At 35.6% G+C, this 13,239-nt stretch overlaps 1 pseudogene across 1 annotated transcript; it reads left to right on the top strand.

The window, feature by feature from the left end:
- The first annotated feature begins 5,409 nt into the window (after nt 1–5,409).
- On the top strand, nt 5,410–8,426 carry LOC149815932 (putative serine/threonine-protein kinase WNK9; annotated as a pseudogene). Its single transcript, XR_016427857.1, has 7 exons — nt 5,410–5,662; nt 5,751–5,788; nt 5,888–6,115; nt 6,233–6,453; nt 6,778–6,935; nt 7,038–7,464; nt 7,570–8,426. The product of XR_016427857.1 is annotated as a putative serine/threonine-protein kinase WNK9 (transcript).
- The last annotated feature ends 4,813 nt before the right edge of the window (nt 8,427–13,239 follow it).

Here is a 13,239-nt window from a genome sequence, read left to right as displayed (position 1 = left end):
GAATTATTGGTATGACAAAATTATTTTGATCCCAAATTGGGTGTCTAGAGGTGGAACACTTATAAAGAGAGAAACATGCCTACTGATCATGCATATATTTCACATTTTATTCATTTAATTTTATGCATGATCTATTGAAAAATCGTTTATAAAACCCAGTCTTATCAGTATTTTTGAGGAATTGTATTTAAATTAAATGTCTAAGTCACAGTCCATTTGGTTTAGGAGAGGTAGTTTTGTGAAACATATTTTCACTATTTTAAAAATTTTCAAAAATATATTAGAGCTTTATGAAAAAAATGTGTTAACCTAATTTTCATAATATAAATAGTATTTTTAAGAGAGAGAAAAATGTTTTTTCCAGCCCTGTAGCCTGGTCCCCCCCCTCTCTCCTCTCTGCCTCTCTTTCTTCTTTTCTCCCCCTTGTTTGATCAACCGACTGCCTACCATGTTTTTCTTGGTTCTTATGCTTTTCAATCTTTCTTCTAAACCCCATCGTCGTCGGTTCCTCGCATCCCCTCTGTTGAAGAGAGAGTGGAGTTCGTTTGATTGCAGCGGAAAAGACCATCTTCTTCTTCTCAACCCTTCCGTCGGAGGTAAATCATACGATTTGCTTCTTCTTCTTCTTCCCTGTTTCACCGTAGTTTAGTTTTGTATATCATAAATCTTCTCATTGCATATTCATTTGATTTAATCTAGTTTAGTTTGGTTTCTTGCATTTAAAAACTTAAAAATCAAAAAATCAAAAAAAAATCATAAAATTATCATTTTTCTCGATTTGCATGCCAATAGATATTCATTTTTTTTGTTATTGTTAATCTTGATTCATGATAGTTGTTGTTGTTTTCTTAGATTTAGTTAGTTTAGTTTCAGAAATTAGTTTACTTAAATTTAGATTAGAATTAATAATATTAGCCAATTAGGGTTTTTATTTTTGTTAATTTATGAAGTGCAATAAGTAGATTTAATCGTTTCTCGCATGTTTTCTTTCTTAAACTCGTTTATTTATGTCTTTATTTATGTTTTTAATTATGTCTTTTATTATTTCTAGCATGTTAGATTAGTTAGTTTAACCTTAATTATTTTTTAATTTGTTATTCCATTATATTAGAAATCGGTAGGTAGAGTAGATGGTTAATTTAAATTTTTTTTATTTCAGCAAATTAGAGTAGAATTAATCATTGTTATTAGCAATCAGTTGAGTTTATTTACAATTTGAGAATTTATATTTTCCGCATTTAGATCATAATTTAGTTGTTAATTAATTATTATTTTTTAGGTAGAGATCCTCTTAGCCGATTTAGGTAGTTTTAATTTTTTTGTTTATTAGTTGATTTTAATTCAATATTAAATCTGTTTTTTCTCAGCAATTAAATTCATTTAGGTTCAGTTTTATGTCATTAGAATTATTAGATTTCATTTATTTGATTTAATTATATTAGTTAATTTTATTTTCTTGCAATTAAATTATTGATTTTTGTTAGATAGATCAATTTGTTATTTGTTTGATTAATTAGTTAATTATTTTTTTTTAATTCGGTTAGTATAGCTTTCACCTTGGATTAGTTATTTTATGCTAACTATTGTTCACATTTTATTGTTAGTTTAGTTTAGTTTATTCAATAACGTGTTTCTTATTAGTTAGTTAATTAGTTATGCTAATTTGTTTTTTAGTTAATTAGTTTCATAACTTAGTTCATGTTAGTTATAGAATTAGTTATACTATTTTGTCATTAAGTGTAATGTTCTTTCATAGTTTGTTTAGTATTTTTGTGATTTTTCTCAAAACTAACATGTGATTTTCTCATAGTTTTCTTTCTCTGTTTTGTGTTTTGTTTGTTTATTTTTGCAAGAAAGCGTTTAGACATGCGATGAGCCCTCAAAAGTATTCCTGAAGAGCCTTCTGAGATTCCTAAAAGGTCCCCTCAAAAGACTCTTCAGGCCCTCAAAGAGCCCCTTAGAAAGCCCTTAGAAGAAAGGAAACGAGCTAAAGCATAGAAGAAGAAAGAAGAGACTAGAAGCTCAAGTAATGAAGACTTTTTCTCTTATTTTTAGATTAGCATTTCATTTATTTAATTAATTTGGATCTATAATAAAATCATTTATTTATTTGTTTAAGCCCTCTGTAGGGGCAACACTCTTAGTTAAATTAATTAATTATTTTTATTTTTTTAAGACAATAAAAAGCAGTTAGTTTAGTTTTTCTGTTAAATACAAAATATTTTTCCCGTTCTCTGAGTTCGACCCGGACTCTACCACTCGTGCAAGCCGGTTTTTATTATTTAATGCATAATTTGCACAAATATTTTTAGTGAAAATATATTTTTAAAATACTTTATTGAAAAAGTTGCATCACCTACTTCTAGCAAGGCTTTTACTCAGTTTTTTTTTATGTCTTCTCTTGGTAGACATTTTCTATAGGGTCAGGAACTGTTAGGAAATCAAAGACATGACTCGGTTATGACCTTTGTTTTGAGCTATTTCTTCTACTTTTATCGATTTTTATTGGTGGAGTCCTCATCAACCTAATTTTGTACTTCTTTACCGATTAATTTAATTTTTCTTTTTCTCAAGAAAGGTTTATTGTTTTTCATGGCATGAGTGATAAAGAAGGAACACCGCCAAGTTAGAAACGTCTGTGAGGCGAGGCAAAATCTTGTGGTTGCGGATTGAGGAGTAGGTGGAGCTGGCAGACCAATCATATTCTTTTTTTAGCATCCCAACTTTGAACATTTGTTTTATTATACTTAGAAAGTCAGAACGTTTAAATCTAATTTATCAAGTCTTCAAGTGTGTTGAAGAGTTTCACTTCTTAACCGGTCAATTCGTAACTTGGTTACAGGCTTTTCTTTTTTTTTTGACAGAGAAAACTGGGGTTAGGCAGACCCCTACCATTCGGGGTTCCAACTTTCAACGTCCCACACAAGGTGACGTGCACTAGCTGCTCCTGCCAGACAAGCGAGCCCCGTTGGTTTCTAAACATATACAGTTGAACAATAACTCTGCGATTTTTCCATGTAATAAACCAAAACAAACAGTTATCCGTGAAAATGCTTGTACAATTATATGATACAAGCCAGAAATATCAAAAAGATCTCTCTCTCTCTCTCTCTCTCTCTCTCTCTGTGTTCAATGGTGTCATTTCCAAGCATGACATATTCCAATTAGGTAGTACTCCAATTTTGTAGTTGTATGAAAAAATAATAGCAGGAACAGTAGATGGTGGACCTAAACTCAACAGAACAGTAAACCATCTCCCTACATCTTGACGTTAGCCCTTGTTTTTTTGAAGGGATAACGTTAATATCAATAAGAAGAGTACCAAATTCTGATTAATAATATTATTGTTTTTTTCATTATATACATTAATATAATAATAAAGGTTAGACCCCCAGTTCATAAATATTAATGGACTCCTATATATATATGTTCCAACCAATGAGAGAACCTGGTTTCCAGTGTTCTTTTATTTTTTTTCTTCAATATGAAATTGATACCTAGACCTTGGTCGATCATATGCACCCTGAATCGAATAAAAAAACTATAGCAAGATAATGATGGTGGAGATAATCATTCCATGAAAATGAAATATACAACTAATAAAAGACAGGCTTCCCAGTTCACGTGGTAGCATATTTTAGGTGAGGAATATTGGGCTGCCGACTAACTTGTTTTCACATATATTCCTGGCCATTGATCAGAAATGCCCAAGTAATGATCAACGGCCACATTATTATGGGAACCACATTGACAAACAACTAGGGAAAATAATACTTGAGTAAAATGAATAAATAAGTAGGGGAAGCGGGGAGTCGGGGACTAGTAATAGCACTCCATGTGGAGCTTAGTTGGAGGGACAGACATCTCATGTGACCCATATGGCATACGCATGTCCCTCGCCAAAATACCAATCAACATCCAAAAAATAAATAGAGTCAAAGGACTATCCCCAAAATTTATTTCCATCATCCCTTCTCTTCACAACACGTTAGCCAATCAATCGCTCTGCATCACGTACCTAACGTACCGTTATGTTTAATTGACTAAACTACCCTTCAGCAACCAATCTTATTGGCATAAGTTGAGTACTCCCTTGAAGTTTCAAAAGTGACTCATATTCCCCGCAACAATAATTATGTGAAGAAAAACTTTTGGTAGAGTCTTGGAAATGCTGATCCCATATGGGTCAGGGTAGTAATGTATCGGTTATCCAACTGACTCAGACTCATTTTGGTTGGATAAACCTTCATCCTAGTGTGGAGATCAACAGGTCAAGTGAGGTGCCAAATTGCAGATGCAAAATGACCCAACATCCTGATTGTCTTGAATCTGCACCCACAATATTTTATACATATATCACATGATAATGGCTTGAGCATGAAAGCTTTTCAGTTGTCAGATTTTTACATTGGGAGAGTGACTGCATCCAAATAGTTATGGAGCAAACAGTAACCGGATCAGACTGCCTAACACTGACATGGATCAAAGTTAATTTCATTGAATAGTTTCAAATCAACTTTCTGGTAATACGTGCAGTTTAAATGCACGACCAACAACATCATAGAATATGTAGGAAGATATTAGAAAATGGTCAATCATGAGCCTGATCTGCTTTCAGAATCTTGATTTACCTGGATCTGGACATACTGAACTTGTTAAAGTATCGAGAGGGGTTTCATAAAATTATTTCAAAGATACAACTGGAGTGAATTGGGTCCAAATCCATAATATTTGGTTGGATAAAACATCCCATCATAAAACTGTATACTTTTAGTTTGGACTCCTAACCACGTTAGATAGACCCAGGATTCACTTGTTGAGTAAAGGGCACGTACCCCATTCCCTTGGACTCAAGCCTGGTCTAGATGAGTCCAGCCTACCATGCCAATGAGAAACGAGGCTTGATTGTCATTTTCATTCTCTTTGGATACCAACAAGTTTGGCATACCAAAATAGGTAATTCCTAGTGTTGTAAGGGATACGTTGATCAATTTTTACCGCCAAAAGTGCCAAAGAAAGGGGACGGTCATATGGCAACTTATGAAGATCCATAGATATCTGGTTCATAACACATCTGTCCATATTGAATAGTAATTTTTGAAAAATGGAGCAACCAAAAGAATTAACCTCAATGCTTCTTTTGTGAAGCCCAAAAAATGCATCTTTATTATTATTTATATTTTTAACTACTCATGTAAAAAAAAAAAGAGGATTTGTTTTTGAAATATCAAGATTCATGATGGAGGGCGGCAGCAAAGGAAGTGTTGCATTTTAACAACACAGACATGGAGGACCAACTTTGTCCTTCACTTGTCCTTTGTGGATGCTGTATATCGATATTCTATCACCACAAAAATATACATAAATCCGTATAAAATATATGTATGTGTACGCTCACACACCCCATCTGGCTTTCTTTGTATTGGTGTTGGTTGTCTGTAACTCATTGTCTTGTGATGAGGCAAATCCAGTCCTTTTTCTTTCCTCATAAATATGGTTGGTGGTGGTGTTCTGCTTCTTATCTTCTCTCAAAGATGGGTTATTTGCATTAAAACTGGATCTTTCTGAGGAAGTGTGAAGAAGGGAAGAAATGATTAGGCAGAAGAGTTTTGATGATGGGTCGGAGTTTGTTGAATTTGATCCTACTGGTAGATATGGCAGGGTATGTTTTCTCTCCCTCCCTTTTTCCCTTTTCTGTTCAATTGGGCAGATCTTAGTGGTTCTGATATGAGTTGTTGGTTGTTTTGCAGTACAATGAGATTTTGGGGAAGGGGTCATCCAAGATTGTGTAGGAATCTTTTCATCTGGGCCCTTTGTTTTCAGTTTTTGGGTGGATTTGTATTGTTGGTTTTCTGAAAAGTTCTGTTTTTTCTGGGTTCTGGTGCAGATACAGGGCCTTTGATGAGCTCGAAGGGATTGAAGTTGCATGGAATCAGGTGAAACTTTATGATTTCTTGCAGAGCCCTGAAGATTTGGAAAGGCTGTACTGCGAGATCCATCTGCTGAAGACCCTCAAGCACAAAAACATCATGAAGTTCTATGCTTCTTGGGTTGATACTGCAAATAGGAACATCAATTTTGTCACTGAAATGTTCACCTCTGGCACCCTTAGACAGTGAGCACACTTGGGCCTTTTTTCCCTCTCTCTTGTACATAATTTCCGGAGCTAATGGAGAAACTAATAGGTTCTTTTGTTTTTCTTCCCTTCTCTGTTCTGGGTTTGGTGGTCCAGGTATAGACAGAAGCACAAACGTGTAAGTGTTAGAGCAGTGAAGAATTGGTGCAGACAGATTTTGAAAGGGCTTCTGTATCTTCACAGTCATGATCCTCCTGTGATTCACAGAGATCTCAAATGTGACAACATATTTGTTAATGGAAACCAGGGTGAAGTTAAGATTGGCGATTTGGGGCTGGCAGCCATACTAAAAAAATCTCATGCTGCTCATTGTGTTGGTAAGAATATCTCTAAATTCTTTCAAACAACACCTGCTCTCTCTCTCTCTCTCTCTCTCTCTCTCTCTCTCTCTCTCTCTCTCTCTCTCTCTCTCTCTTAATTTTTTCTGATGCCATGCTTCATTTCACACTTGTGGAAAAATGAAGTGCAAAGGCAAAAAATGCTGTTCTTGTTTATGAATTCGTTTACCTATTAACGAAACCAAACTGCTACGTATGGATCAATCCGTCGATAGGCGCTCTCTATTCATTTTGTGCTCCATCTTTTCTTTTTCCTTTGTTTTTTTATGTTTTTGCTGATTCTCTGTAGTTGCCTCCTAACAGGCACACCAGAATTCATGGCCCCAGAAATTTACCAAGAGGCATATAACGAATTGGCAGACATATATTCTTTCGGGATGTGCATCTTGGAAATGATAACCTTTGAATATCCATATAGTGAATGCACGCATCCTGCCCAGATCTACAAAAAAGTCATCTCTGTAAGAATCCCCTTTTGCTCATCTTTATTGAGCTTTAGCTTTTTCCTTTTCTTTATGGCTGCAGACTCATCTTCTTTCATTTGATTTTTTCCACAAAAAAAGGGGAAAAAGCCAGCATCTCTGTACAGAGTTACCGACAGTGAAGTGAGAGAATTTGTTGAGAAGTGCTTAGCGACCGTTTCACAGAGGCTTCCCGCTAAAGAGCTGCTAAAAGATCCATTCCTTCGACTCGATGATTCTGGAGCAGATTCAAGGATTATTGCGTATAGAGAACCTATAGCAGAACTGAGGCCTCTTTACCAACCATCTCTTGTGTTAACCCATCTAATTAATGGGCATCGCGAGTTCCCCAGTCACATTGAGAATGGATGGAACTACGAACTTGATGAGCTCGGATACCATTATGACCCTCTTTTTGATTACCATGATCATGATGATGAAGTTTCTGCAAATTTTGGAATTTCAATCAAGGGAAAGAAGAGGGAAGATGATGGCATTCTTCTCAGGCTCAGAATACCAGACGCAGAAGGTTAGCCTAGTATTGCGGAAAAAAAATCAGATTAACCTCGTCTTTGTTGTTTCTTGGTTGTTTTGGATACAGAGGAACACTAATTACTTTGTATCATTTATGCAGGACGTATCAGGAACATTTCCTTCCCATTTGATATTGAGGCTGATACTGCGCTAAGTGTTGCAATGGAAATGGTGATGGAACTCGACATAAGTGATGCAGATGTAACAAAGATTGCAGAGATGATTGACGAGGAAATATCCTCATTAGTTGCTGACTGGAAGCCAGGGGTCGGTATCGAGGAAAGTTGCAACCCTGAAAACCTCAATTTAGGTAATAATTCTGTATCAAAGGATATATCGAACATTTTGCTGCATGATTATCCACGAACGAGCAATCATGTGCGCAAGAATTCACACTCCCGACTTGAGTGTGCTGCTATGCATGGCAGATTTGAAGAGATCACCTACCAGCTTGAGGGATCAGAACACTGTTACAGAGGGTGATCCTGCCTTATCCAGCCAATCTGATAGTCCCCAATTTACAGATGTTTGGGCTCAAAATGAAGCTTCAGATTCTGTAACATCACTTGGATCAAGAGTGGTACACTCTGATGAAGAACATAGCCAATCAGATCGCAGGGATTCTCATGCTGATTACTGTTCTGGAAGGTCTGCTTATCTTGATTGCTGCGATGTGAGTGACCATCAGAATTCAGATTGTTGTACTCCTAACTGTTCTTCTCCATCAGAGGAGCTATCAGATGGTTATGAGAATGAGATCAGGCAAGAACTGAGCTGGCTCAAAGCAAAACATCGGATGGAACTGAGCAATTAAGTGAGCACCAGTTCGGGTCTCGGGCATCTTCAAATTTATCACAGGCTACTGGACACAGAAGACAAGTAGGCCAGGAACCTTTGGACTAACTGGGGAAAGCTTTCACAGCAAAGGATTACCACGCATCAGTCATTTTACCCAATGCCTTTCACAGGACTAACCGACTCTCTTCCTGTGGATGCTGTTGATATTTGAAGTTATAGAGACCACCGTTTCTCCCATGGACAGCCTATGTAAATCCAAATGGCTGTAAAATTTCAAATTACTTGAATCTATTAGCATTCCTTTTCTGAGAATTGAATACAGAGATGTAAAGTTGGTGATCAGAGCTCTTAAAATTATCAAGAGTTTTGCTTATATGTGCAGCCCCTTTCTTGGGGACTTTCATGAAGAAAATATACATGTATAACATTCATTAGTACAGTAAGGAAAAATACCAGGTCCCGTCATCAAAACCAGGAGTCCATGCTGATAATCATGAGATTCCTTATAAAGGTTGGTGTTTTTAATCCTTGTTTGTCTGCACATGCCAAGATATTTATGCGTTTCGATGCATAATTTTGTCAATTTCATGTTTGTGTCTGCTAGTACTTAGAATGCTAAATAACGTGCTTACAGAGAAAATGGTATGCCAGAAAAACATTGTTTCCATCACTCTCCCCATTTGTAGACCATAATGCTGGCAGGCCCTTGTATTTATGTCATCGTATGCATAACCCATAAACTTTATGCATGTTCATGTGTGTATGTGGGCCATGGCAAGTGTTTGCAGTCTGCATGTCTGCTTGCTGGCAGTCGGGGGCCAATGCTTGTACGTGTGCATTTGAGGTTGCTAAAATACAGAGCGTGTACTAGCAAAGTTCTCCTGCATGGTCTTCATGTGTGCATGTGGTGATGCCAAAATCCTTTGTATTTGTATTTGTATTTGCTGAATCTACATGTATGTCCCTCCGGATACCATGCCAAAATTTTCTGCATGACAATTTATTCAAGCGTACATGCATCAATCAGGTCATGCAAATGGAAATCATTGTATGCATATTCTCTAGCATTGCATGTGGGCATTTTGTGTGCCGTTTGCTGTCATACAAAGTGTAGATCATATATATCAGTCTGATGCTATGTTGATGTGCAACACACAGTTGCATTCACCAGATATTTGATAGCACAAAGAGCATTCGTAGCTTGGATACATACGTATGCATGTAAGAATGTATGCACTATTTCTCAGATACTGTGAATGTGCCTGTCTGCGCATGCATACACGGTTGTATGCATGCATGTGCTTTTAGACTAGCAGTGGGATCAATGGTCACTATGATGATTCATAAAACCTCTGTGTAAGTAGTAACCACCTCTGTCAAGTAGTAACTATGGAGCTGTAGTCATGGTGATGTTGGTCATGTCATTGAACAATCAAAGCTTTGACACACCTTCCATCTTGGTCAGCCTGCCCTTGCTTCACTTTATGAAATATCTGATTCTTTCGGTGTGCTAGTGCTTTCTTGCCCATGTGACCATGTCTGCAAGCAGCAGCAGCGGCAGCAGCAGAAATTAGGTAGCTACTGAATGGACAAATATCCAAGTTGGAAAGAGCCACCTCCATCAAATCTCAAGATATAAAATCCCGTTGTGTTCTCATTAACTAAATGAATACCATTTTATATGAATTATTCACCAAAATGATCAAGAAATCTTACTTTTTTTTATTAAGGCCCTTGTCACGCAAGATGCACGAATGTATCTTCGGACTCGTCACAGGTAAAAGAAATACCATAATAATTATTTTAAAAACATTTCGTTCAATTGAACAAATATCAAAATACATATAAGCCAAAATCATAAAAACTAAGATACAATTCAAATTAACCTAATCTACAACAAAAATTAACCTAATCTTCAGTTGAGTTGAGTCATCACGTATTGTAGCGTCTCCTAGTTGAGTCATCGTGTATTGTAGCATCTCCTTGTTCATCTCTGTGAACTTGAAAAGTTTTAATAAAAACAAGATAACTTAATGTCATCGTATGTACTAGTGGACCTCTCTAGGGTCTCTAGTGTGTATGAAATTATGTAAAAAAATATATCACAGTAATCATACTCATATGTGATATTTTAAAATACATCCAAAAGACATTTGTTTCAAGTATTTTTTCATAATCATAATACATATTCATGTGACAATTTCTTTAAATTAAATTATAATTAAATAATCATAAAGAATTGCTTGCATCTTATAATTTTTTATGAATTATATATATAGTCAAAGTAATTTACTCTAAATAATCATAAAGAACTGTTTGCATCTCATATTTTTTTATAAATATAAAATTTAATTCATAAAAATAATAAAATAAATAATTATATATTTACATATCTATCATATATGCATGAATCATATTATTATCTTTCAAATTATAGTACTTTTGTATTAAATGTCATGCTAGCAAATAATTCACAAAATTTAAGTGACTATCCTGATTCAACATCCCGAAGCACCACTCACTTGGTCTACTGTGAGCATACATACTTTCAAGGGATGTTCATTCACAAATTTATTTTACATCTTACCCCTAAAAATAAAGAGGCCAACACCAGAGTAAAGAAACCTTCATCAAGGCTTCCTGCGATTGGCTATGATCGTAGTCAACTGCTACACATGTACATGGTTAGACTGTCGATATCTTTCAGCCGAGTTTGTCCCTCTTCATATCAGCCATGGATCATGAACAATATCATTCATCCATTAATTTGTTTGATCTTTGGAACTTTGTATGCAATTCTTAGCATACGTATCACATACAAGTCTCATAAATAATTCAATTAGATTTAGGGTTTTGAATTCATAGTCCTTGAAAATAAGAATGTCGAGTATTTTCGATTAATTTAGGAAAAATAGTGTCACCTTAGAGCCTATGATATAATTTTAATTTTTTAAAATAACAGTAAATTTTTTTAGTATTTTAAATTCAAATCAAACAAAATAGCTCATTCGGTCTTATAATTTTGGCATTATTTACCCTGTATTTGATTACGATATAAAAATTTAAACAATATCTACATTATTTTAGTATTAAAAACCCAAAAAATATTTTTAAAAATTTAACAAAACCTGTCTTAAATTAGTATAAAAAATCATAAAATTTATTTAAATTTTTTTGACAGAACCTCTCCTATATATGGGAGTAAATGGACTGTGATTTTGATATAATAATTACATTTTGATTCATAAAGAAAATCCTAAGTGTTTAGGAGAGAGCTTAGGAAGTCCTATAGATCCATACAAGGAACCAGATAAGTCATATAGGTACATAACTTATTTGTGGGAGTTTGGGCAACCCTTTTGCAGCGTGGTTTCAAAGCTTCTAAAAATTTTAGTAGCACTTTCGTTACACATTATCAAATTTTCTGATGGTGCACATCCCTTGATTTAAATAAAGGGACACACAACTAGGTGCAGGTTGCACTGGCCTACCACACACAAAGTTTTGCACATACGCAGTAGTGCAGGCATGTACAAAGGTTCACTGGCAAAGGAAAGAAGCCGAGAAGTCCACCAATGTCGTAAGTGAACTGTGATAGGTGTCTAGGCAACACCTATGAATTAGTAGGTTCGTCGGCAAAGGAGAGTGGCCAGGAAGGTCTCCAGTGCCTTGTGCGGACCGTGAAAAGTGCCTTGACGAAGACAAGGATGCCAAAAAATTGTGCACAATGGTGAGGGGCTCTGCATACAAAAGAGGGTGGCTCATTAAGGCCTCTGGTGATGTGGGTATCTATGTAAATATGCCTTGACAAAGACGTGTGCGCCTAGAAGTGCACTCTAAGGAGTGCACGGTAGTGGGGTCTCCACGTTATAGGGGCTGGCCATTTAAGGCCTCTAGTGTCGTGGTTGAACCATGTAAAGCATCTCGAATACGCTTCAAAGATTAACCTATGCAAGGGGAGTGCATGTGCATGGCCAAGTTGTAGGAGAGCCTCATATTTGCTTATCGTGTTTTGAATCGGTCAACATTCCTGCCAACGACGCTCCAAAAGTTGGATTTGTTTGTGTAGAGTTCACCCAAATAAATTAAAATTGTAGGAATGCAGTGGTCAGGGTTACGAATCTTTCTACCGAAATAGATCAGAGAATTAGTAGGATTTGGGTAGAGTTTTTTAGAGAGAGAACCTAGGTTTTAGAGAGAGAAATAAGGAAAATTGGGAAAGCGAGAGAGCTAGAGAGAGAAGGGGAAAACATTTTATTTTTAAGAGAGAGAGCTAAAGAGAAGGGGGGTACAAATTTTTTTAGGAGAGAGAGAGTCCCATGGAGTATTTATAGCCCAAAGAAGGAGAGCCTCTTGCTAGGTGTCCTCTCGTGATTGGCCTTCCTCAAAACCATGTTTTGGACCCATGGTTTTGTAAAACTACGTTCTGGACCTATGGTTTTTGAAACATGATTTTGCAAAACCACTTGAAAAAACCATTGACCTTTGAAGGTTTTACAAAAAATGTGAGAATTTTGATTATTTGATTATTTATTTGATTTATTTATTTTATAAATTTTATAAATCCCATTTATTTTTATCAAAGTGGCCTTGGTCTGATTCCACGTAACCAAGTTGTCACTTGAGTTATGAAAATTATCTTTTTACCCCTTTGTAGTTTGGACATTACCTGAATATGCTCTTAGGATGATCAATTACCATTTTACCCTTATATAATTTTACTATTTTCTTAAAAAATACCCTTGAGTCATAAAATTATCATTTTACCCTTAGACAATTTTATTATTTTTCAGAATATACACTTGAGTTATGAAATTACTATTTTGTCCCTGAACAATTTATATATTTTTCAGCATATATCCCTGAATTTTGGATCTGGATTAATATTCGGATTTGTTAAAATATCCATTTGGATATTATTCATATATATTTAAAGGATCCAATCACTGTGAATCTGGATCAATATCCAGAC

The sequence above is a fragment of the Nuphar pumila genome, chromosome 15 (genome assembly GCF_984573655.1).
Source record: "Nuphar pumila chromosome 15, dmNupPumi1.hap1.1, whole genome shotgun sequence".
In the NCBI taxonomy this organism is placed as follows: Eukaryota; Viridiplantae; Streptophyta; class Magnoliopsida; order Nymphaeales; family Nymphaeaceae; genus Nuphar; species Nuphar pumila.
This window is presented reverse-complemented; position numbering and strand designations above follow the sequence as displayed.